Source organism: Crinia signifera, chromosome 3 (genome assembly GCF_055691185.1).
Source record: "Crinia signifera chromosome 3, ASM5569118v1, whole genome shotgun sequence".
Taxonomy (NCBI): Eukaryota; Metazoa; Chordata; class Amphibia; order Anura; family Myobatrachidae; genus Crinia; species Crinia signifera.
Genome location: NC_139219.1, coordinates 281,518,200 through 281,544,397, shown reverse-complemented (window position 1 = coordinate 281,544,397; position 26,198 = coordinate 281,518,200). Strand labels below are relative to the sequence as shown.

Sequence of the window (26,198 nt, the reverse complement as noted above, 5' to 3'; positions counted from 1 at the left end):
ACTCATGTCAACCTTTTATATTGTCGACCATAGCCATGTCAGTGTTTTGCATGTGCCATTTAATCCTGGGGCTGCTGCGAATTGCGGGGGGGGGGTGCCGCGAATCGCGGGAGGGGGGTCGCAGGGGGGGTGCCGCCAATCGTGCAAGGGGGGGTCGCGGGGGGGTTCTTTTTGCCGCGAATCGCGGGAGGGAGGTCGCGGGGGGGGTGTTTTTTCCGCGAATCGGGGGGGGGGGGTCACGGGGGAGGGTTTGCCGCGATTCGCGGGAGGGGGGGGTCGCAGGGTGGTGGTTATGCCGCGAATTGCGGGAGGGGTCGTGGGGGGGTTCTTTTTGCAGCGAATCGTGGGAGGGGGGGTCGCGGGGGTGTTTTTGCTGCGAATCGCGGTAGGGGGGGTCGCGGGGGAGCGGGTGTTTTTGCCGCGAATCGCGGGAGGGGGGGCGCGCGGGGGGGGAGGTTTTGCTGCAAATCGCGGGAGGGGGGCGCTCACCTGGTGGCTGTGGAGTAGCAGTGCTGGGCAACATGGGAAGGCAGTGGGTGTCTGGCACTGTCTGTGGGCTCACTGGGCTGGTTCTCTGTCACATACCTCCCAACATGACCCTCTCCAGGAGGGACACAATGCTCTGTTTCTAGACTTCCCCTTAATGTATGATTGCCATCACCTGTTTTAAACAGGTTAATTTCTCAGAAAGGTGTTCAGCACAGATGAAGGCAATCACACATTAAGAGGAAAGTCCAGGAACAGAGCGTTATAGACACAGACACCCACTTTGAGTGACAGATGTAGCCAAATATATAGGAGATATATATACACATATATATGTGTATATATATGTGTATATATATATATATATATATACACACACACACACACACACACACACACACACACACACACACATATATATATATATATATATTTAAAGATATTCCCGACATATGACGTATATATACGTCATGGTCGGGAGGTACTTCCCGACCGAAGACGTATATATACGTCATGGTTTTAAACTGTCACCGCGTCTATAGACGCGGTGACAGTTTGGAGATGTCTGCTGTCCCTGACAGCAGACATCCCCCCTCGCGGCGATCGCTGCGATTGGCTGTTCAAATGTGAACAGCCAATTGCAGCGTTTTCTGTGTTACCGGCGGCTAAGCCGCTCGGTAACACAGTGATCGGTGGTGATCGGTGCTGTTAAGTACAGCACCGATCACCACCGATCGCCAGCCCCCCCCCCTCCCACCCGGCAGCCCCCCTCCCTCCCACCCACCCGGCTGCCGCAGTGCCAGCACCCCTCCCACCCCCCTGCCAGCCGCAGCGCCAGCCCCCCTCCCAAAGCTGGTGACCAAAATGGGGTCACTTGTGGGGGGGTTCCACTGTATTGGTGCTTCGGGGGTCTTGCTAATGCGACATAGCACCCACCATTCATTCCACCACCAAATATCACTCCTTCCCTTCTGAGTCCTGCCATGCACCCAACTGGTATTTTTTGGTCACATGTGAGGCATTGCCGTACTCGGGAGAAATTGGGGCACAGATTTTGGGGTGCTTTGTCTCCTTCATTCCTTGTGAAAATGAAAAATTTTGAGCCAGAACTGCATTTTTCTGTAAAAAATTAAATTTTTTTACACAAAAATGCAGATCTGGCTCAAAATTTTTCATTTTCACAAGGAATGAAGGAGACAAAGCACCCCAAAATCTGTGCCCCAATTTCTCCCGAGTACGGCAATGCCTCACATGTGACCAAAAAATACCAGTTGGGTGCATGGCAGGACTCAGAAGGGAAGGAGTGATATTTGGATTTTGCAGCACAGATTCTGGTTGAATGACCCCCGAAACACCCATACAGTGGAACCCCCCCACAAGTGACCCCATTTTGCAAACTACACCCTTCAGGGAATTCATCAAGGGGTATAGTGTACATTTCAAACCCCCAGGGGTTTCACCAATTTTGATACAACTGAGCTGTGAAAATGAAAAATAATTTTTTTTCATTTTCACTGCCCAGTTGTACCACAATTGGTGAAACCCCTGGGGGTTTGAAATGTACACTATACCCCTAGATGAATTCCCTGAAGGGTGTAGTTTGCAAAATGGGGTCACTTGTGGGGGGGTTCCTAACTTTTAGCATCTTATGGTGCCTAGAAACCTACATGGTGCCTAAAAAATAATCTCATAAAAAGGAGGCTCCAAAATCAAGTAGGTGCTCCTTCTATTATGAAGCCTGTGGTTTGGTCACCGTGCACACTAGGGCCACATATAGGATATTTATGAAAACCAAAGAATTGGGGGAATCAATTTTTAGTCACATTTCTCTAGTAAAATCTGCTGTGTTCCTTAGAAAAATGTATTAAAATTGAAAATCTGCAAAAAAAATGAAATTTTGAAATTTCACCTACACTTTGTTTTAATTCCTGTGAAACACCTAAAGGGTTAACAAACTTCCAAAATGCTGTTTTGAATACTGTGAGGGGTGCAGTTTTTGAAATGGCATCATTTATGGGGGTGTCTCACATACAAGTCCCTCAAAGTCACATCAGAACTGAACTGGTCCCTAAAAAAATCAGTGTTTGAAATTTTCTTGAAAATTTGAGAATTTGCTATTCATATTTTAAGCCTCCTAGTGTCCAAAAAAATGAAAATGAGGTTGAAATAATGATGGCAACATAAAGTATACATATGGTCTATGTTAGTTATTAACTATTTTGAGTGGTAAGATTATTTGTCTCACAAGCAGAAAATTTAACATTTTGCAAATCGCAAAATTTTCCATTTTTTTACGACATTTTGGTATTTTTCACAAAAAAACACAGACTGTATCGACCAAAATTTACCACTAACTTGAAGTACAATGTGTCACGAGAAAACAATCTCAAAATCACTGGGATAAGTAAAAGCAAAAAAAAGTTATACCCACTTAAGTGATACATGTCAGATTTGAAAAAAAGGGCTCTGTCAGGAACGCAAAAACTGGCTCTGTCAGGAAGGGGTTAATTTTTTCAAGGGGATGTGACCACGCCCCCTCTGTAGGCCACCCCCTCACACTGTAGCTATGCCTCCTCCTTAATTTACTGAAGCCCGGCCTAGCTGATAACGCCTCTGACCGCATTACATAACAAAATGACCCAGAAAACACTTCTGCATGGATAGACTCATAAGGAAAGCCTATCCAGGACATTTTGCTTGTCATTTCTGATAGAAAACAATCCAAACATTGTTGAGGGCTGGTCTTTCTGAGGGCCCCAGAGCAATATCTTACCTAAACCAGTAGGTGACAAAACCTGTCCTCAAGGTCTACCAACAATTCATGTTTTTCTTTTCAGGAACCTGTAGATCTTTAGTAGGAATGAATGCAGCAGGTTTGAAAATGTGACAGTTAGTAATGACTACAGCTGTGCACCGGCTACGAGATCTGGAAAATGTGGACCATTAGCACGAGGACCGGTTAGGCCACCCCTGTACTAGACAATTCCCATGGCCACAGTAGAACAATATTGAATGTCCACACTGGCAGATATCGGTCAATGACGTCACCCGCCCCCTTCTTCATACATGTAGTCGCTGATGATATTTTTAGATTGCGCTGCATGTACAGACAATGGGGGAGGTCGTTAACGACCCACGGCCACATTCATTGTTAACGATATCGATATCATCTATATCGTTGGCAATATATCACCCAATGTGTACCCAGCTTAAGGTCCATGATATCATCATCCAGGCTCTGCTTCAGGGAATCGTATGACATACAGGTATTTAGTTATCACTATAGATGGTATGTTGTATCAAACTAAATATACAGCATGTATATGAAAAGTATACTGTTGGATTGAATTGTAATTTGCCTCTATGTGTTTATGTAAATCAGTTTAAATAACAGTCCTTTCACTAAGTGTGGGTATGAGTTGTTATAACCTCAATAAGATGGCACAAATGACACATTCTACTACAGATCTGATGAGACTACATATCCTGTGTACTCTCTCTCAACCAGTGTGAAATCACACCTTGGCCCTTTTCACCACATTACAGGTAGATATTAGTCAACATCACGACCACTAAATAGACCTTTATATGTACTGCCTTAAATCCTGTTGGAGAAAGTGCACTATATAAATTTAACTTAATTACTTACTTACTATCTATATATCCATAGGATCACATAATAACAACAAAAACAAGGGGTGGCACTCACAAAAGGTATAAAGACTGCTCACAAAAGGTATAAAGACTGCTCACATTTTCACATTTGCACCCCTTTCATTTTTTAAATAAGCAATGTGGTCACATACCAGGGTTGCCTACCCTCCCGGAATGGCCGAAAGGGCGACAACCTTCCCTCATTCCTGTCCACCTCCCGCAAACCGCTGTGCAATGCCTGAATGCCTTGCGATCGTGGCATTTTAGCCCCGCCATGCAATGCCTGAAATACTGGCATTGCACGGCGTAGGGCAGGGCTAAAATGCTGCAGTCCCTCTAGACAAGCCCCCAATAGAGCATTACTTCTGTGGCTCCGCCCCGAACCGCCCCCTTTTCCTCCCATAGATGGCCCCGCCCCTGCTTCAGAGAGGGCTGGCTGCCCTCTCCCAGAGAGGGCAGCCTAAAAGTCGGCAACTATGCCACATACATCCCTTTTAAATATAAAATATTGCACAGTTATCCAATTCCTCTCACCAATTTACCATGGGTAATTGTATCCCCGGGAAATATCCAATTTACTTGACGTGTGCTGCAATTTATCAGGTGAAGCAAAATATCTAAACGCAGCCCCGTATTCGTGCTAAATGGAACTAGGGCTGCAAAATCACACAATTTAATTACTTTCATGAAAACATGATTTTTTACAGGCAATCTAATTGGATAGCCTGTATTAAATATTTGTAAACCTTGGGAAAAATCGTAAAAAATGGACGTTTTCGCACCCGATGAGTGCCAAGTGAATTTGACAAAATTGGCAAGAAAACCTGTAATGCTTACCTTAAATGGAAAATAATTTTTTTTTTACACATCATTTTTAGCTCATATTTTGCGACTCTCTCACAGAGATCTTGGCATTTTTAGCAGATATTTTGCGCGTCTCTCACATAGATGTTGGCACTCAAAGCGTTAATTATGTCTAATACAATACCCCGAGAATAAAAACGCGTGCCATTACATTATTATTGCAAGTTTTTGTTCATTTGAAAGTTTCCAGTTGTTTTACATATCATCATGTGAACTGGCAGCAAATACAACATGTGTAATATTAGCTTGATTTAAAAAAAAAATATATAGAAATAAATAAGCAAATAATAATAATAATAATAATAATAATAATAATTATAAAAAAAGCATGAACACAATGGAATCACGAGACAAGCACCAAGTCACTACAAGCACTACACTTTGCTAGAACGGTGTACTGACCCTAAAGGTTGGACATACCTGTGGTACCTTCGGCTCCAGTTGTATCATTAGCCCAAGCCTTGTTTGCTCCAGAAGCCAGTGACTAACGTGTGAGAAGATCAGACTTACAACATGACAATCTAATCAGTGGACACTCAGGAGAAGCACATTGGGTTGACAGGAATGACAGATAGATGCAGAAGGTAATGAGCAGTCTGTCAGGTGGATGCACAGTGTGTGACACTACAGTTGTCTCAGGAAGGAACTGGGAGGTTCTAGCAGACTATGTACTGATCTCGTTTCTCTTATACTGTATGTGTTCTGACTTATGATGCTGGATGTCAGGTTTCTGTACTACTTTACGTCCAGGATAGCAATAGTAATCTATCATGCTGATAGAGATCTGTAGTGTGAGACAAAAGCTTTGCAAAGCAGTGGATCTACTACACACTGTGTACTGTAAAATATCCAGCTCTGGAAATTCCCACGCCTAATGCAGAGGGCTCTAGTTCCTCTATTCTCTAGCATTTAGGATTTGTAGGCGAAATACATATATTTATTTCTTATATGGCGCAGCATATTCCGTTGCGCTTTACAAAAGGAGACAGTGATACAAAAAACAGGGCATTTACAGACAGTCAAAAGGCAAGAGGGCCCTGCTCGCAAGTTTACAATCTATAGGGAAATAGGCATTGATACATAAGGATAGGTACTGTAATCTTGTTGCATTAATTCCACCAGAATGCAAAAGTTCCTGGTTTGCTGTAAGATACGGTGACCCAGCAGTATCACCCCACTGACGAAGTCTGTGACGAAACGCATAGGGGCGTGGCCTGACTGACGCAACTTTGGAAGCAGCCGGGATGGAGACCGAGAGCTGTGCCAAGTGCCGAAGCTGCGCTGTTACACAGGTGGTGTTTAAGCCAGGAGACCGTGAGTGCACTGAGCGGCTCTGTCTCATCGTTGCTGTGTTTGCCAGTGTGGAATTTGTTTTTACACCGAGTGGTACCCAGTCCAAGCTGATGAGTAGTTTGGTACGCATGTCGTACATTGTAACTGTTTTTAATATCTTAAATTAAAACTGACAATACTGCACTATTGGATGCTCCTTTCTCTCATTTGTTTGTGTATATATATATATATATATATATATATATATATATATACAGTGGTCGTACCGGCACTTTTCCCCCTTATATTGTGCAGATGGAGCTCCCCCACCGTCGCCGGGCGCACACATGGAGAGCGCCCGGCTCCCATTAATGTCGCCATCGGAGCCCCTCTGCACCCGGCTCTCATCCTCCCCACGGCTGGAGATCTGCTGGGTATCACTGCTGGTCCCCGGGTAGGTCATCCCTTCCTGTCGCCCGTCCCCTGCACCCCCCCCCCCCCTGTCCCCTGTCCCCTGTCCCTGCCTCCCCCCTGGTCCCTGCCTCTCCCCTCTGGTCCCTGCATCTCCCCGGTCCCTGTCCCTGCCCCCCCCCCTGGTCCCTGCATCCCCCTGGTCCCTGTGTCCCCGGTCCCTGCGTCATCTCCTGTCCCTGTGTGTCCCCATATTGTGTTCTCTGATTGCAACCCCATGGTTTTCACAATGTGTCTTGTTAATGTATTTGTAATACCAAACTAGGGTTATACAGTAGGTGTATACAGTACATGTATATAAATATTATTCTTGACTTATGTATCTGTTATATGTATATATAAAATGGTGCAGTGTAAAAATTGTATTCGTGTTCTTGCTACGAATGAATACAACTGCATACGTCGTATGCAAAGTCATGTTCCGGAGGGGAATTTACAAAGCAGTCAAATACGACTGCTTTGTAACCCTCCGATGTCGTATTAATTCGTATTAACGGCCTTATATATGTCCGCTAATACGAATTAGTGTAGGCAGTCTGCACGGATCAGTCAGATCCGTGCAGGCTGCAAGGTGTAAAAAAAAATGGTGTGGAGTCCCCCCCACAGCCGTAACTAGCACCAGGCTGAAAGAGCCGGGGCCGGTAATAAAAAAATCAGGAAACCCGACAAATAGGGGTTCCCCGATTTTTTTTAAACCAGCCCCAGGCTCCATGTCCGGGGCTGGTTCCCAAAATACAGGGAACAAAATGACTAGGGGCCCCCCGTATTTTAAGAACCAGCCCCAGGCCAAACCAGTCAGCAGGGTAATGTCAAAGCCGGGGGACACTTATTATATAAGGTCCCGCGGCCAAAACATCACCCTACCGACCAGTCAGCCTGGCCAGGGGCCCTGGGGGAGTGGGGACCCCCCAATAAAGGGGTTCCCCCCCCTCCAGAACTTACCTGACCAGGCTGAAGCCTGGTGCTGTCCTCAATGCCCCTGGGCGGTGGGCATCGAGCTGATTTGAGTGTAAAAAAAATAGAATAAAAACTATTGTTTTTTACTGTGGAACTATGAGTCCCAGCAAGCCTCCCCCGCAAGCTGGGACTTGGAAAACCACAAGTCCCAGCCTGCGGGGCATTAAAGGGCCCGCTGGCACTTGTAGTTCCACAGTAAAAAAAAATAGTGAAATAAACACACACTGACACACAATAAAAATAAAACTTTAATACATCCAAAGCCCATACATACTGATACTTACCTATCTTTAGCCCGTAGGTAGGTCCCTGGGTCTTGGTCGGGTGCCTTGTCCTGGTCCGGATCCATATCCGCATTCGGCTCCATGTCGATGTCCATGTCGGCGGCGTCCATCCGGGTCCGAAGAAATCCATGGGGGACATGTGGAAGGAAATCCAACTCACCCAGGTCCTCCTGTGAAGATCTGTAGTCTTGATCCGACGTAGTCCTGGTCACCTTCTGTGACATGCCTGCGACTCCAGCAGCTCTCCGCATCGGACTGTGAGAGGCGCAGAGATGTTTCATCTTCCGCGCCTCTCCATAGAATGATTCTATTGGCCGCTAGGCGGCCAATCAGGAGCTGAGAAAGCCGGCTGATGTGGGTGTTCCCCCACAGCCTGCGAATCGATGTTAATGTTAAACCTCCATTCGCAGCCCGTGCGTACAAGCTTGGCATGCGAGGGGGAGGCGTGGGTCAGCATTCACAGGGCGGTGTCTAGTGAACATGCATGGCTGCGAAATAAGGTCCTATGTATGTACGGGGCGCTATCATACCCTCAATTGCAATGCCAAATTAGCAACAGTACTGTCGACATACTGCGGGACCCCCAAACATAGATTCATTACCAGCATTAAAGGGACTGTGCACAGGGTTTTCTATATGGCATGTATGGGGTCATTCTAGTTGGCTCGCTAACCAGCAGTAGTTCGATGCTTAGCGAGCCTTCTAACACCGGCCGACGGGCGTTCAAATCCCCCCCGCCGCCTTGTGAATATCCCCACTGCCCTGCAAATGGATGTTTATCATAAACATCCATTCACATTGGATGACAACCTTAATTTGACCACGGCCAATTGGCCTTAATGCTTCAAATAAAAAAGCGCCAAATTTTGTACAACATTATTCAACGATATCTTGAAACATGAGTTCCTGTAACATTTCTTGTGTGTGCACCATGGCCTGTGGTTATGCAGATTATGACCTTTACTGAGTACATAACAGCAGTGACAGCTGCTCCCAAGGGTTAAACAGGGACAGAGGTGTAACAGTTAAAAAAAAAAAAAATTGCACATACATTAGATGGAAGCACTAAATGTGAGATGTTTGCATTATGCACATTTTTGTATCTGTACAGTTTATATAGTTTGTTCCTCTTTCGGTATGGTTTCTTATATCTGTTGCACCTGTATTTAGTTCTGGTCATATGAAACAAAGACACGAATAGTACAATATTTACTTATCAGAGGATAAATGCAAAACAGTCATTAAATGTGAATTGTGCAAAAAAGAAAATATATATGAATATGATTCACTCGCATTGTGTATACATGGTTAAGCCACCTATCACAGTTTTGCCGACTTTTAAATGCTCCTCTCCGGGAGAAGCCCGGAGAGGAGACTTTCCTTACCCGATCAGGGGCGGGGCTTGACTGGGACGTCATTAAGCCCCACCCCCATTACGGAAATAGGAGAAATGACTGATCTCCATGGAGGGGGCGGGGCTAAAATGACACAATTGTGGCATTTTAGCTCCGCCCCCTCCTCTGAGACCCGCGGAGACTCCCAGATTCCGGGAGGGTTGCCCACCCTTCCGGGGGGGCGGGAGGGGACCCGATTTTCGGGAGACTCCCGGGAATTCCGTGAGGGTCGGCAACCCTGACCTATCAGTTGATGGCCTTATTAAGACTATGGAGTATATTTATTAAACTTTAATTTTGCTGAGGTTTGAAAACCCCTGCAGATCGCCTTCAAACTAAAGCACAAAGGGTTAGAGAAATGTACATTTAGAAACATAGAATTTGACAAATTTACATGTAATTTACAAATGGTAATTACAGTAACATCCCCGATGGAGTACATTAAGCCGCGCAGTGCTATCCCGCGCTTTGTACACATGGGGTGAATTAGCAATTTTGATGTTGTAGTCAAAATCGCATAGAACAATCGCCCCCGTGTGTACGTGGCTTCAGTAACAACTGAATCAGGACATGGGGGTGCAATGGTAGCACCCACAGAACGCTGTAGGCAATAGTGGGAAGGTTCAGTGGGTATGGCCACACTCCAAGAGGGCACGTTTCGCATTTCTGAAGTGTTTTGCCTTCCTTCCTTCTTAGAAAAAGAATACTTTATTAATGCACACACCGGGGCACCTGGTTCTGCTGTGATTGGCAGGGGAAATACCTTGAACGCCACACAAACTGGGATGAACATGAAGGCGGCAAGAAGCTGGGACAGTACTCTCAAATCAGCATTGTCCCATTGAAATTAGGATGGACAGTATAGAAGCCATAAGCAAACACAAGAAGGTGGAAGTAGTAATAGTTTGTTTATTTATAAGGCGCCACTAAGTGTCCGCAGCGCCGAACATAGCAAACAAACAAAAAAAATTACAAGGTAACTTACAGGGTGTGTTGATAAAATACAGCCTAAATAGGGGTATGGCTGGTAGAACTAAAATCAGCATCAGTTCTGAAGTAGGTGTCGAAATTGTCGAGGAGACTGAAGATGAAGTAGAGGAAGGGAAGAACAGGACAGGAGGACAGGTGAGGTAAAGAGGTAGGGTGAGTACGTGAGGCAGGAGGACTCTACTCATAAGAGTTAAAAGACCAAAAGGAGGTGGGTGGACAAACAAAAAACAAAAGGATAAGTAGGAATGGATGGGAACAGATGGAGGGATAGGGTAGGCAGGATAGGAGGAGCAAAAGAGGTTAGGAGGAGGAGGGATAGGCTAGTCGGATGAAGTGGGTTTTGAGGGAGCGCTTGAAGGAGGTAAGGGAATCAGAAAGCCTGATGGGTGGCGGGAGGTTGTTCCAGTGCAGGGGGGCAGCGCGAGAGAAGTCTTGGACACGGGAGTGGGAGGAGGTGATTAGGTGAGAGGTCAGGTGGCGGTCAACCACTATAGTACTATAGTAATAATATTTTTTTTTACTACAGCTTCTCTTTTAAAAATTCAATAATATTTTATTACATTTTAGTTTTTTTTACATAAAACATATAATACATAAAAATTTAACAAAAACAATGAAACAAATACATGAGTTGTTTCATTACAGATGTTGGTATCACATACATTATATTAATGCAGAATGTACTGGCAATGCAGCTATACTCGGGAAACAGTAGAATTACAAAGGGCAGCTACAGTATTACATACTGTAGGTTTTCTGTTAAGATTACAATACCAATGCAACAGCTATGCCTAGCATAAAACAACATCCCATCCAGAGACCAGAAAAAAAGGGGAGGGGGCACCATAGGGGAAACATAAGGCAAAGTGGTCTAGCCACATATTCCATTTGAAATACTATTTATTTTCTACTTTTCTAAGAGTTTTTTTTTAGTGACCAGCAATTTCCAAAGAGGAACCATCGGTCCTGGGGGCGGGATATGCAGACCTTAGCAAGGGCAGATATTAATAACATATTGTTTAGTAGGCTTATCATCGGCAAGTATGAACAACCAGTGGAGTAAGGGTTACCCGCGGGATACCCGTAGACATAATATCCCTAACATTGCCCCAGAACCTAGCAACCATAGGAGTGTGACCAAAAATCGGCAGGTGAAAATTTGCACATTTTGCGGCAAAAGGTGTGATTTTTACCGCAATTTGCAACCTATTAAATGTGCAATTTTAAGAAAACATGCAACTTCAACTGTTTTTTGAACAAAAATCGCACATATCTAAAATATCGCACCCTGTTACATTTTGCCCCTTCTGTTTTTTTTTTGTTTTTTTTTTTAGCTTCCTTTCTATTTATAAACATACTGTACCAGTAATTCCAAAATCCCCTTAATACCGCAGGGTAGGGAAAACACTTTAATTCTACTCATAGCGGTACTGTAGTATTAGCCTTTAATATATAGGTCTGTGATGGGTTGGGGATATCCCAGATGGTCCCTTCGGCCTGAGAGGTGGATGGGGCCAACCTTTCCATGTATCTCCAGCAGCACATTTTGTTCAATTAAAAAAAAAAAAAAAAAATTGTGCAAAAAGAATCCCTTGGCTTAGGTGACCCATCGGTTTTTGTGCCTCTTATCCTAATCAGGACTGGCCACTGCTGTATACTGTAGATGTTACCTTTCCCCTCCCCCCCACCCAGCCCCTTTTACGTACATAATTGGAATACAGTTTATTTTCAATTGGTTTTGAATATGATATGGCCCAGATGGTGGCCTTCATTTGTGATACACATTTGTAGTGGATTACTGAAGTTTGGCATCCCTCGGCGGTCATTTCCAGCATTAACACTGCAATTTCTTGACGAAAGTCGCTTTCATTTCATCTGGCTGCTGTACGTTACGGCGGGGCGGTGTTAAGCCGCTGTTTTCAGAGCCTTGTTGAATCATCCCTCTTTACTTATTGTGAATTTGATTTGATTTGGTTGATAATGTGCAATTTTTTTTTTTAACACATTTCAGAAACTTAGCGCAGATTGTATAACACGGAGGAGGCACCTACAAGGTTAAGTCCCTACTTCTATTAACATTGGCCACACAAATGGAGCAGATGCTTAAAAATTTTTTATCAGGATCTGGGTTCAAAAAATACCACACCCATGTGGTGACTTTTTGGTGTTATGCCCAATCACCACAATGGCTTTCTTTTTTTATCTTGTGCAAGAACTGCTGTCACAGGTGAGAGACTTACAAAAGCAACATCATCAACACCCTCATCTTCAGTAGCATCAGTTAGTATACAAAGTTCCCTCATCCTGTTCCAGTTCCACAGTAGCCTCCTCAATTTCTATTGTCATCATCCCTATCCAGTGGCGTAACTATAGCACCGCAGCCCCCGCGGTCACGGGGGGGGGGGGCGCTGTGCATATGGGGGCGCCAGGGGGGCTGCGGTGCTATAATAATCCCCCCGCCCCCCATCCCCCGCATGCTTACCTGTCCGCGCATCCCGGCTCCCCTTCTGGCTTTAATCAATGCTATGGAGACGGACCACGATAAAATGGCCGCTCCATAAAGCAGACTGTTCTCTGAAACTGTCTGCGGTATGGGGGCGGCCTGCTTTTCTACTTCCGCTGCAGCAGGGAGAGCATTGTTTCTCCCAGGTGCTGCAATCAGCCTGCAATGCTCAGACTACACAAGCCTGAATGACAGCATAGAGTAGAGCAGCGGTTCTCAAACTGTGGGTCCTGACCCCAAAGTGGGTCCCGACCTTCTCAGCATGGGGTCGCGACTGCATGTTGCTGACTATCACGCTGATGACTTTTCTAATCTCAGTCAGTGATTCAAGGAGTCTGAAAAGTCTGTTATTTTAGACTCCTCCCATCACTTTGTGCCTCCACAATGATGCCAGGTATGTGCTGTCTGCTGACCACACATGTGATGTGATGACCTTCTGCGTTAACTTGCTGGGGTCCTGTCATTTTTATTGTCTGATGGGGCCCCAGAGCAAAATAGTTTGAGGACCTCTGGAGTAGAGCAAGGCAGAGCTGAACTAGCAGGACAAATCACAAATCAGGTAAACACTAAACATACTTGAATGATGTGGCATTGCTGCCGAAAGCATCATGGCATCCCCTGTCACTCGATCACAACCCTGCATTGACAAGTTTATATATATATATACAGTGGTCGAAGTGGGGGGGTATGGGACGGTATGCCATACCGTCACTTTCATATGGGGGTTGAAAAAAAGTTAAAATCCGGGAACCAGAGGACACACTGTGACCGCCGGCTCAGCCTGACAGCGAGGAGCAACTTACTGCAACATTGATCAGGGCTGCGGGGCGAAGTTCCCTGGCCCCGTCTGCTAATTGGAGTGCGGGGCTGCCTGTCACCTGTGCCCATGCCCCCACTCCCTTTGCGCATCACCCGTTCTCACACGCTGTCTTGGCCGGGTGGAAGATGCAGCAGCAGCAGCTACAGGAGGAAGCGTCCATCAGCCTCTATCTGCGCTACGCTGATCTGGCACGCCGTCGGTATGCAGGACTCGGAGGGGACACAGAGTGGATACAGGGCTTGTCGGGAGGCCAGCACTGTAATCAGCAGCCAGTCTGTAAGTGTTTTTTTTTTTTTAAATGTCCTGCTCTGTGTTGGCGTGGGAGGGGGGAGTTGGGTTAGCATGAACTGCAGGATTTATTTTTTTAACAGTGGAGATTAGCTATCTACAGTAACTGGGCCTATTCTGTGCTAGGGGGATATGATGTTGATCTGAGGTGGAGGGGGTTCATTTATTGCTAAAGGGAGGTCATGTAACTGAGGGGGTCTTCTGTACAAGGGGAGCGCACACTACCTTCCCTCTACCCTCTCCTAAAACACTCCTTTCTTACAGCCTAATTCTAAACACACCCCCATACCAGTCTATCTCTAGCCCTCTCTGCTAATGCCTAACCCTTGTACCCCATTGCCAAAACCTAACCCTCTCACCCAGTGCCCTATACTTAAGTCAGGGGTGGGCTAGGCCGGGGGCCAGGGTGTCATATGCCCCCGGGCCGCTTTATCAGTTAGTCCCGGGCCACCTCAAATGCTAAAAAGGGACCTGGTGGTCCAGTGTATTTACTGTGGCTGTCCCGGACCTGGATAATGCAATGTGTCTGCCAGTCCGGGAAGTCTGTTACTGGCAGCCACAGCTTCCACTTCCGCCCGCCAGCCCACTTACTCACTATGACAGTGAGTGACAGTGACACTGTCTTTGCCCTGCTGCTGCAGCACAGGCTGTGAGGAGGAGGAGAGGCAGTGTGTGTCATGTGCCCTCCCCTCCAACCCTCCTGCTCCAGCGGCACTGCTGTGTGAAGTGATGGCCGCGGGTGAGAGCCTACGGTGTTCAGTGTAATGTTTATTGGGCATTACGGTGTGTGGCATAAAGTGTAATGGACATTATGGCATGTTGTATAATATGTAATGGGTGTGTGTGACTAGTATTAGTCATTATGGTGTAAATTTTTGCAGCGCGTTTTCGACGTGCACTGTCCCTGATTTTTGTTTGCTTGGCTTTTATAATTTATCCTGGCTCCTACATTAGCTAACAATTTGTTGAGCCCTGGCTTAACATTTAATGGGCATCACGGTGTGTGGCGTAACATGTAATGGGCATCACGTGTCTGACGTAATGTGTGATGGGCATCACAGTGTGTGGCATAACATCTAATGGGCATCGCAGTGTGTGGGATAATGTGTAATGGACATCATGAGTGTGGCATAACATGTAATGGGCATTATGGTGTACTGCCAGGGAAAAATGTGCGATAAGCCTGCGAAAATTTCACAGGCCTGCCATTATCTGCAATCCATTTACCATTGAATGTGTGCAGTCTGTGCGTAGCCCAGGACTTACTGGTGCTATAGAAACTCTATATACTATATACTATATACTAAATTCTAGTTCACTCAGAGGCAAATTCCTTCTTAGCTGGACAAAGCCATGTGCACTGCAGGTGGGGCAGATGTAACATGTGCAGAGAGAATTACATTTGGGTGGGGTTTTTCTTCAAAGTGAGATCTATATTGCAGTGTAAAAATAAAGCAGTCAGTATTTTCCCTGCACAGAAACAAAATAACTCACCCAAAGCTAAATCTCTCTGCACATGTTACATCTGCCCCCCTGCAGTGCACATGGTTTTGTCCAGCTAAGAAGGAATTTGCCTCAAAGAGTGAACTAGAATAAGGCACCCTGTCCGTTTGTCCTTGCTGTCCTTGAATTTTGGCTCATACCACGTGGCACAATGTGTAAGGGGCACTAGTATTAGCTAGTATAAGGGGTCCTACTAGTGTGGTATATAAGGGGTATGTGGTATGGTACGCTACACTTAAAGACACGCCCCCTTTTCAGTGGCCACGCCCCCTTTTTCAGAGCACGCGCATAAATAAGTCCTTTGTTTTTCCATACCCCCACTTTCGAAATTTCCGCTTCGAGCACTGTATATATATATATATATATATATATATATATATATATATATATATATATATATATATATAATATTCCAAACGGACAAAGGCACTCAGAGGCTTGATGCAGGTGAAAAAACTGGAGGAATTTTATTCCATTGCCTGTCTACGTTTCGGGGGTCATGCCCCCGTCGTCAGGACACAAAGGCACTTGTGCCTTTGTGTCCTGACGACGGGGGCATGACCCCCGAAACGTAGACAGGCAATGGAATAAAATTCCTCCAGTTTTTTCACCTGCATCAAGCCTCTGAGTGCCTTTGTCCGTTTGGAATATTGTGCATGGATGTCTGTGTGTCGACACAGAACATCGACTCATGGCAACAGAGCAAGCCACACGGAAACGCAGCTCACGTCAGTCCTGAGTGACAGGTCCTTCTCTTGGTATATATATATATATATATATATACAGTGGTCGAAGTGGGGCGGTATACGGGGGTATGCCATACCGCCACTTTAATCTGAAGATAAAAAAAAAACTTTTTTTCCCCCCTCAGGATGCTCTCTGATCACTCAGCAGCGCATATTGTGCTTTTGTAATACCCCTGTACAACGGGGCAGTCTGGCAGGGGACGTTGATGGACAGGGGGGTGTCCGAAGGTGCGCACTATATTCACTCTTTACTTTTCCATACCCCCACTTCAAAATTTCCATACCCCCACTTCAAAATTTCCACTTCGACCACTGTATATATATATATGCACTTGCCGATTGAAGTTCCTGTTACCCGTGATGTTGTTAGCGTACACATTACTCTAGTGTGTACAGAGCTCAAGGCAACAGGCAACACACTGGCCATCAATCAGTGGGCATGATCATTTCTTGTCTTCTATCCTGGGGCACATACAGGGCCGGATGTACTAAGCTTCAAAAGTGATAAAATGGAGAGTGATAAACAGCCAGCCAATCAGCTTCTACCTGCCATGTCACAGACTGTGTTTGAAAAATGGCAGACAGGAGCTGATTGGTTGGTTGTTTATCACTCTCTATTTTATCTCTTTTGAAGCTTAGTACATCTCTCCCACAGTCTGTAACAACACACAGTAACCAGCAACCAGAAAGGCACTTTTGCACTGATTACTTGTTTGCAGAGGCGTAACTCTGGGAGGCAATGGAGTCATCTGCTGCCGGGCTCCTGCTCCCAAGGGGGCACCTCTCCTGCAAATTTGCATTCATTAATTGAAAACATTCAATATTGCTTCTGAGGCTTACCCCTCTTAGCAAGACTATAGACTTCACACATTCTTTATATTAAACATAATATACATACATACATACATACATACATATTTATATTTATATAAGGCGGTGTGTGGGGGCACTAATATTTTCTTGCCTCCGGGCACCTGGGGTGAACTTACGCCACTGCTTGTTTGTATTAACAAACACTTCTAGACAAGGATGTTATGTTGGCCAAGGTATGTTTGTCAAATCATAAAAATAGAATGCAACATGTAAAACTATTAAAACTATACCATATGGTCAACACTATAATATTTATTTTTCTTTCCATCTCCATTGGAATATTTGCTCTGAAAACATTAACTTAAGGCACATACGATAACATCCCACTGAGAATCTTATAAACTTGCCATCGGTAATCCTTATGCCCCGACACTTTAATAACTTATCTAAACTTATCTATCTTAACACTAAAATAAAGAGACAGACACAAGTGCTGGCGTTTCAATATGAATGTCAAATTTATTATTGACAACTATTTATATATATTGATCTTATAAAAGAGGGTGGCGGCCCTAAAGAACGGTCATAGAGAAAAGAAGGGTAAGATGACATCACACCATTCACACAACGTTGGTGTTCAACTCTCCCACGCAACCCACCCATGCGGATGGTGCAGCCCATCCCCTGTCCAAGGGGCATGGGCTCGTGGCGTATCATTGAGGGGAGAGCGCACCCCACTATCCTCATATCAGCATTTGAACAAGGACCGTTCTTTACCGCCACAAGCTAAGCATTAGGCTGCAGCACCGCCACCCTAACGCTCAGCACTTCTACCTAACAACCAGAACTTCAACTAAAAACCTCTAAACAGGTCGTCCAGGAATATTGCCATTCCTTCGGGACTTAAATGGACACCGTCCGGCCTGAACAGGGAACCCCGCTTATAGACGATGGAGTCATGCCTGATGACACCACCGCTATTCGCCAACAGGTATCGCTGCACCGCAGCATTGACCTTTCTCCGTGCGCCATCCAAGCGGGGCCCTGAGCTGGCTGTCCTCCAGACCCGCCTGGGAATCATTGAGGACCAGACCAGGCGGCAGCAAGGGAGCGTCTGGGCTATAATATGCAGGTCCCTGATAATAATTGACCGCAACTCTAAGGCAGTGCATCGGCCTAGATCATTTCCGCCCAGGTGCAAAATTAGCACCTCAGGGACTCCAAAGTCCCGCACTGACCTTAGCAATAGGCCCTGCAACGCTCCCCAAAGCATGCCACGCACTCCCAACCATCGAATCATTCGAGCTTTTGCACGCATACCCTCAGTCAAACTTTCACACGCTTTTGACGCCCAGTGGACAAACGAGTGTCCCATCACCCACACCGTCTTGACGTCTCTGCGACCTGCAAGATGTAAACAGGTTAGGACACATGCCATCAACATCTCACCGCTCTCAACAATTCAAACACACTGGAGAGGGAGAGAAGAGAAAGAAACCGTAGCCGTCCAGACCTTGAGGCACACTGCACAGAAAAACCCCCGGAGTAAACTATCCATGACGCCACGTCAAATTGTAATTCAGCCGAATTGTGCCCCCGGGGGAAAGTGGACCACCTCAAGACTCCCGCTAAAGTGAGTCGAGTACTTATGCGTCCAGTCGGCTACAGTCAGGCACTTGGACAGATAGACCAGGCCGAATGTATTTGCGGAATGCTGCCGAACGCCATCGACCCAGAGACTGTATCTCTGCGTCGGATTGACCCCCAGCAGCGGCAGATGTGGCCGCCCCAATCCGAAAAGAGTGTGTTCCAAACTCACTTGGATGAAGGCCAAGCAAGACAAGGGCATGCCCAAAACGTGGCAGAACTGGTATTTGGTCAATGAGGAACCATCCAAGTGCATTAACCATGCCCCCGGGCAGTCGGGCCGCAACAGGGCGTAGGCACTTGCCATCGCCACTGGGCATATCCCTTCCACTGGGCACGGCGGCAATGACAGCCATTGACCTCTCCCAGCCTGGTCCGTCTTGGAACGCCGGACCCGGCACCAAACCAAGTCGACCTGAATTACCACGTCCTCTATCAACAGAGGCGAAGGCCGCTGCCTTGACGGGGCTACCAGCTCGCCAACCCTGAAAGCTCCGTGGAAAGCCATAGCATATGCCAGGCGAAACAGTTGGACCTCATAATCGGAATGACATATATCCCTCACTGCCCCCAATAAAGGAGGCAGCAGGGACACGTCGATGGGCCGTCTGCTATCCGGAGCCACAGGGTAAGCGCGGCGCCAGCCCCTCAAGGCTCTAGACACCACAAAAGACCGGCCGGGGTCCGATCTCCCATACAGCGATGAGAAGAACGACACACCGGCCAACAGCCGTCTCACGGCCGACACAGACTGCCCCCTGGAGTACAAACTCCACACAAAAGCCTTCATGGCATCACTCGGGGCCTTACCTGCTTGGGATGCGGACAGTCAGAATTGTTCCCATTCCAGCTAGCCAGCTTGGTAACAACTCAGCGTCCTAGGGGCAATAGCCCACATGGCTAGTTCCTCCATGCCTGCCTGATGACCTGCCAAACATAAGGAGGACAGAGCTCACCAATCAAGTAGGCCCCTGGCGCCAGGGACCAAAACCTAGCCCAGTCACGTCTGGACAGGGCATCTGCAATCAAGTTGTCCACCCCTGGCACGTGCCTGGCAACAAAATGCAAGTTAATCTGCAGACATTTTAAAACAAGGCGGGCCAACAAACGCACTACCGGCAGTGAAGACGAGCTCTGCTTATTGATGGCCTGCACCACCCCCAGGTTATCACACCAGAAGGTGATGCAGGCATCGCGCAAGCGGTCGCCCCAAAGTTCTAAGGCCACCACTATTGGGAACAGTTCAAGCAGTAGCATGTTCCTGGTAAGCCCCTCCTCCGCCCATTCGTACGGCCATGTCGCAGCGCACCAGGATCCATGCAGGAACGCGCGGAAACCTATACCCCCAGCGGCATCGGTGTATAGCTGCAATTCCCTACTATTCCTTGTAGGGCTAGGCCACAACAATACCCCATTGAAATCGCGTAGGAAAACCTCCCACACTCTCAGGTCTCTTTTGAGTTCCGCGTTGAGGCGTACAAAGAACTGGGGTCTATTGGGGCCGGACATGGCGAGTTCCAATTTTCGGCAGAAAACCCGGCCCATGGGGATAACCCGGCACGCGAAGTGGAACAGTCCCAGGAGGGACTGCAGCTGGCGCACCCTGAGCTTGCCAGAGGCCAGGGACTGGGAGATCGCCCCCCGTAGCCGTGCAAGCTTATCGGAGGGCAACCTGCAGCACCCGGCCTGCGTGTCAATCTCAATTCCTAAAAAAGACAGGCACATAGTCGGCCCCTCTGTCTTGTCTGCCGCGATGGGGACACCGAAGTAGCCAAACAGCTGTAGCATTGCATTCAGGAGAGCCCCGCAACGCGGGGTATCAGCCGGGCCAACGCACAGGAAGTCGTCCAGGTAATGGGCGACCCCTGACTCGCCCGAGCTCTCCGTGACACACCAATGCAGGAAGCTGCTAAAGCATTCGAAGTAAGCGCAGGACACCGAGCAGCCCATGGGCAAGCAACGGTCTATGTAAAACCCAGAAGGCAGCTTAAACCCCATGAACCTAAAGGATTCGGGGTGCAGGGGGAGCAATCTAAATGCCGACTCCATGTCCACCTTGCCCAGCAGCGCCCGCTTCCCAAAGCCGCGCACTATCGCTAATGCCTCTTCAAAGGATTGGTATCGTACATGACACAATTCCGCCGGAATTGCATCATTCACGGATAAACCCGGAGGGTGGGATAGGTGTTGTATCAGACGGAACTTGCCCTGCTCCTTCTTGGGCACCACCCCCACCGGAGACAGGACCAAATCCTGAACCGGGGGTTCAGGAAATGGGCCCACCATCCTACCTAGGCTCACTTCCTTTGACACCTTTTCTAGTACCACCTGGGGCATATCGATGGCAGATTTCAGGTTTCTCGGACACCCAGACGTCACCTCCCCATGAATGGGGAGACGGAATCCTTGCGAGAAACCTTTGGCCAGAAATTTTGCCTCCTCCCTGAGGGGGTACCGCCCCAGCCAGCCGGCCAGGCGGTCACCCCTCACCGGAGAAGGAGCCTTACTGAGGAGGGGCGGGAGCCGGGGCTGCTCCAGCATTATTCCTGGAAGCCCCGCCTGTTTGCTTGCTGCGCGGGCAATCCTTGACCGAGTGCCCTCCCCAGCATTTGGAGCATTGATGTTTAAATCTGCAGCGAGCACCTGCTGCGCATCCTGCCCCATTAAATGCAAAACATCTCCCAGCTGCCTGTCCTCCACCTGCGCCCCCGCGAAAGGACGATGGGCCCCTGCGCGGGGCCGCCGGCGCTGCCGGAGCCATAGATGCAGCAGTCGTGGCGGTCGAAGCTGAAGGCTTCTTACCCATCCATACCTCGACATCCTTGGCCCCGAGAGCCATGATCTCGCAACCCGACTGCTTTTGCCAGAATTGCTCATCTAGGCCCGCCATACACTCTCGCCGTCATCCATGTACATGGCATGCATCATATGAATGTACCTTATCACATTCATATGCTCCTGAGGCCTGGTTTCCAGATAACATGCCGCGAACATGAATAGCCCCACCTGCCACCTCTGGTACGTGCAGTATGCAGCCTCCCCTATGCCCCCTTTGCGCTTCGCTGCGCGATAATCTTTCTCATCCTGAGCAGTCATGGTAAAAAAGCTCACGTATCTGCCATCCCTGATACGGTCCCTGACGCTACGCCGCAGGCCTCTCAGCACTGCGGTGTTTTCGCAATGTACCACTTGCCCCCTAGGGAACAGCGGGGAGCCCGAGTCACCGCTAGAGGACTAGGATCGCCTGCGGCGTCTCCCAGAACGGCGGTGCCTGCGTCTGGACATATGACCCCCCTCCTCACCGGATGTCACTGATTCAGACCCCGATGACTAGGAGGTACGGGAACGTCTACGCCTGCACTTTTTGTGTGTGCTGGAGGACCCACCTGGAACAGCTCCTGCTGTGGACGCTCCTGTAGACCCCGAAGGACCGGCCACCTCCACCGGCCCTGCTGCTTCGACACCCGCCAGCCGTTGTGGTGTCACTGCTAGGCCCTGGATCGCGGAAGGAGTGGAACCCACTGCCGTGGGTGGAAGGCCAAGGGCAGCCAGCATGTGAGAAGCAGGCCCTCCGCCAGCAATAGCACTAGCAGAAAGGATAGCGGGGGGCTGAGACCCAGGTCCTGTCCCGGTGTGTGGTGTTGACTGCTGACCCACCAGCGGTGTCAGCATAGCCACTAGCTGTCACACTACAGACATGTCAACAGCCGGGGAGGACGTCTGCGCAGGGGGAGGGGCTGGAGCCGCGATGTGGGACTCCTCATCCTGGGATGGCCTAATGCGCTGTGGCAACAGGCGGGCCCTGCTCAGCCACCTTCTCCTAGCTCTCTGTAAGGGAGTCATGGGGGGCCCCGCAGGCAGGTGCCGTGGGGTTGATGGCAGCGGAGCTGTAGCTCCCACTTGTGCTAACCCTGTGGGGGCAGGAGACCCCTGTGTCCCCCTCCCAGCCAGCCTCCTGGAGGCTGGTGAGGTGTGCGCGCTCTGTGTTTGCTGGGACCCGCTACTCGCTGCCGAAGCCCGGCGGCCATCTTGCCGCGCAGTGGGAGCGCCTAGCGCGGCCCTCGCTGCAGTCCCCCTCGCTCTGGCACCCCTCCTGGGACCCGCGCCGCTGCTGGGGGAGCCTCCGCTATCCCCCGCGAGCGCACTACTATCCCTGCGCGGTCGCGGCCTAGCGCCGCGGGTGACCGCGTCATCAGCAGACGACGCGGTCCCCCTCGGGCCCCGCCGCACACCCGGCCTCATCGCCGCTCTGCCTCCCCGCCCAGCCGGCTCGCCGCCAGCCGGGGCAGGATCAGAGGGGGAGTCCTGCTGCAGGTAATGGGCGGGTGGGTTACGAGACCTACGTGGGCGCGGCATAACTAGGCCGACCTGCGGAGGTGCACGCGCTGTGACAGAAAAAAAAGGCTGTCAGAACCCCCGGAAAGGAGAGAGAGAGGATAGATATAGAAGAGAGCTAGCTAGAGAGAGAGAAGATTGGATGATTATAAGGGATTTTTGAGGAGTTTAGGCAGAAATAAAGTTGTTGTACAGGAGGGGTTCTGAACACACCTTGCAGCCAGGAAATTCGAGCCAGAGAGGCAGATCACCTGACCCTCTGGCTATTCCTAACTGCAGGAACTCCTCTCCTGCTCCCTAATTGGCTATTGCTGCAGCATCATAGCCCCCTTAACAAACACAACTTAAAGTGCAGGCATCTCAGATTCCTTCAGCAGTTTATGGCACCTCTAGCTTAATCAGCCCTCGGTTCTCTTTATCCAACTGTTCTAAATCATTTACATTCTGTCATGTGTTTGGCCCAACCCATTATTATATTTACAATTAAAGCAAGATTTCTTTCTTGTTTTTTTTTTTGAACCAGTACAGACAGCAGATATAGCAGGAGAAACTGATACAATAGGTAACTTCCTTTACTGCTACCCAGGGGTGTAACTAGAACCTTGTGGGCCCCATTGCAAAATCTATATAGGGCCCCTTGTAGTTGTCCCTACAATACCCCTTAAGAGGGCTTTGGGATAGGGATAGCAGGCTGTGACCTGTAGGCTGAGGAAACAGGGGGGAAGACTGTCACTTGTAGGGGTGGGAGCAGGGGTCCGCAAGCATAGGAGGAGAAAGAGGATAGGCTGTAACCTGCAGAGGAGGGGTTGGTGGCAGAAGAGGGAGCAGGCTGTCACATGCAAGGGGGGGGGGGGAGTGTCGCAGGCACACCCTTCTGAACACCTTCATTCTACCTCTCTGGGTCTAGATGTTCAGATGTGATCAAAATGCGACTGACTCTGTGGGGTCAATTTACTAAGATGGGAGTTTTATCGGAGATGGGATGTTGCCCATAGCAACTAATCAGGTTATATCTATTATGTTCTAGAAGGTGTTAATAAATAAGTAGAATCTGATTGGTTGCTATGGGCAACATCCCAACTTCAATAGAACTCCCATGTTAGCTACTTAACCCGTTATGTTTCCCAGGCTGGCATGCACCCATTTAGCCAGCTTGAAATGTGCATAAACTCAATGGGGCTTATGTAATAACCTGCAAACTGTGTGGGAATTCCAGCAAGTCTGCCTGTATTTTTAAAGCAGAAATCATTTACAAGACAAAACCAACCTGGCTTCGCCTTGTAAATGATGGCCACTTTAAATTTCTGGCAGACTCACTGGAATTCCTGCACATTCTGTAGCTAGCAAGCTATAACATAAAGGCCCATACACACTGGGTGACTTTGAGCTGAAAGTCGCTCAAAATAGCCTGTTTGAGCGGCTTTCAGCTCAAAGCTACCCAGTGTGTATGCCCCGGCGATGAGCGGTGAGTGCTGCTGCGTACTCCCACATCATCGCCGGGAAAGCCGCTCATCTGCTGGTTATACCAGCAGATGAGTGGCTTTCAGGACGGCTTTGCATAGCTCTGTACTATGAAATGCCGTCCTCCCCCCTCCGTTGGCGCCGGGCAGCGGAAAAGTCACTCAGTGTGTATGCACTGAGCGGCTTTCCCCCCAGTGATCGCACACCAGAGTTCCCCTGTCGCTGCCCCCGCCGCCATTAGTTGCAGGGAGCAGGCGGCAGGCTCAGTGATTTCAGAGCACAACGCCTTTCTTTGGCAGGCTCAGCGATGTTCGGGGCGGCCCGGGGGGGACTCGGGAGGACTCAGGTGCCTGAGTCCTCCCGAGCCGCCGCAAACATCCCAGAGCCTGCCGCCTGTGGTCACTGCTGACTGTGACTGGAGGCTGGGGCAGGGGAGCTCCGGCATACAAACGCCGGAGCGGAGGTGAGAGGGGGGGACATATGTTCTGTAGTGGGTTTTGTTGGGGCAGGACATTTTGCGGCAAGGGGGGGGGGTGCAAAATAGGTAGTTACGCCACTGGCCTGAGCCCCTATTATTTATTGACAGTTTCTTATACAGCGCAGCATATTCCATTGGGCTTTACAAAGGAGACAGTGATACAACAAACAGGGTATTTACAGACAGTCAAAAGGTAGGAGGGCCCTGCTTGCAAGCTTACAATCTATAGAGAAATAGGCATTGATACATAAGGATAGATACTGTATTTTTTAGGGGAATGTACGCTGGATGAATCAATACAGCAGTTGGCAAATTCAATATTTCAGAGGGGGCAACACCAAAAGGCACCCAACAAATTTCACTTTCATTGGGCACAGACGAATTGCGTCTGTCAGAGGCCAGAGTAGTTATCGTACAGCTTGAGGGATCACTAAGGGGTACAAAAAGGTCACAGATAGTGTGATGGCTATGCTTAGGGTGGAAATTAGAATTGGCTGAACCACTGCAGGCCAGACAATATAGTCACACTAGCGAATCCAAGAAGACACCCTTGTCCCTGTGAGGCAGACACACGGTACCGTCCATATGGGCCAAAGCCATGAGTAGGGGAAGATGAGTTCTCTGAATCCTATAGATAAGGGTCCAAAGGGGCTGGAGACCCTGTAACTTTGCCCCCAGGTCAGTTACATGCATTAGTTGGGATAAGGACTGGAGTGCTATCTAGGCCACCAAAGAATTAACAGTAAATGTATGCTCAAATTTAATAAGAAATAAAGGAAAAGGTTATCACATTTAACCAAGGACAATATACACCTTGCAGGATGAGCTGAACTTGTTTGTTTAGCAACTGGAGCCAGTGCGCGGATTAGCCATGGGGCTATAGGGGCAGTCGCCCCGGGGCTCCCACACATCAGGGGGCCCCCACACCCGCCACCCCACTGCTGCGGTGGCAGGCAGCGGGGTCTGGCAGCGCAAGTTGGGTAGCGCTGGCGGGCAGGGGGTCTCTGCGGCGTATGTGAAGTCAGCGGCGGGGTCCCTGCAGCAGATGGGAACTAACTAGTTCCCATCTGCTGCAGGGACTCCGCCGCTGACTTCACATATGCCGCAGGGACCCCCTGCCCGCAAGCGCTACCCAACCCTGGCTGTGGTGACTGCTTTTGAAACAGTGCAGAACCCCTCCTCACACCAACTGCCAGATCTCGCTGCCTGACTGCCTGTCACCCACCCTCATG

The 26,198-nt window shown here is 48.6% G+C and overlaps 1 protein-coding gene across 2 annotated transcripts in view; it reads right to left on the bottom strand.

The window, feature by feature from the left end:
• Positions 1 to 26,198, bottom strand: part of ST6GAL1 (ST6 beta-galactoside alpha-2,6-sialyltransferase 1) — a 114,213-nt gene that overhangs the window by 75,035 nt on the left and 12,980 nt on the right. Inside the window, exon 1 of one of the 2 annotated variants that reach the window (XM_083178282.1) lies at positions 5,425 to 5,573. The exons of the other annotated variant lie outside the window; for it this stretch is intronic. The gene's annotated coding sequence lies outside the window, so the exon portion shown is untranslated. Of the gene's footprint in view, positions 1 to 5,424; positions 5,574 to 26,198 lie in introns of those variants that run through there. 2 annotated transcript variants of the gene reach the window in all.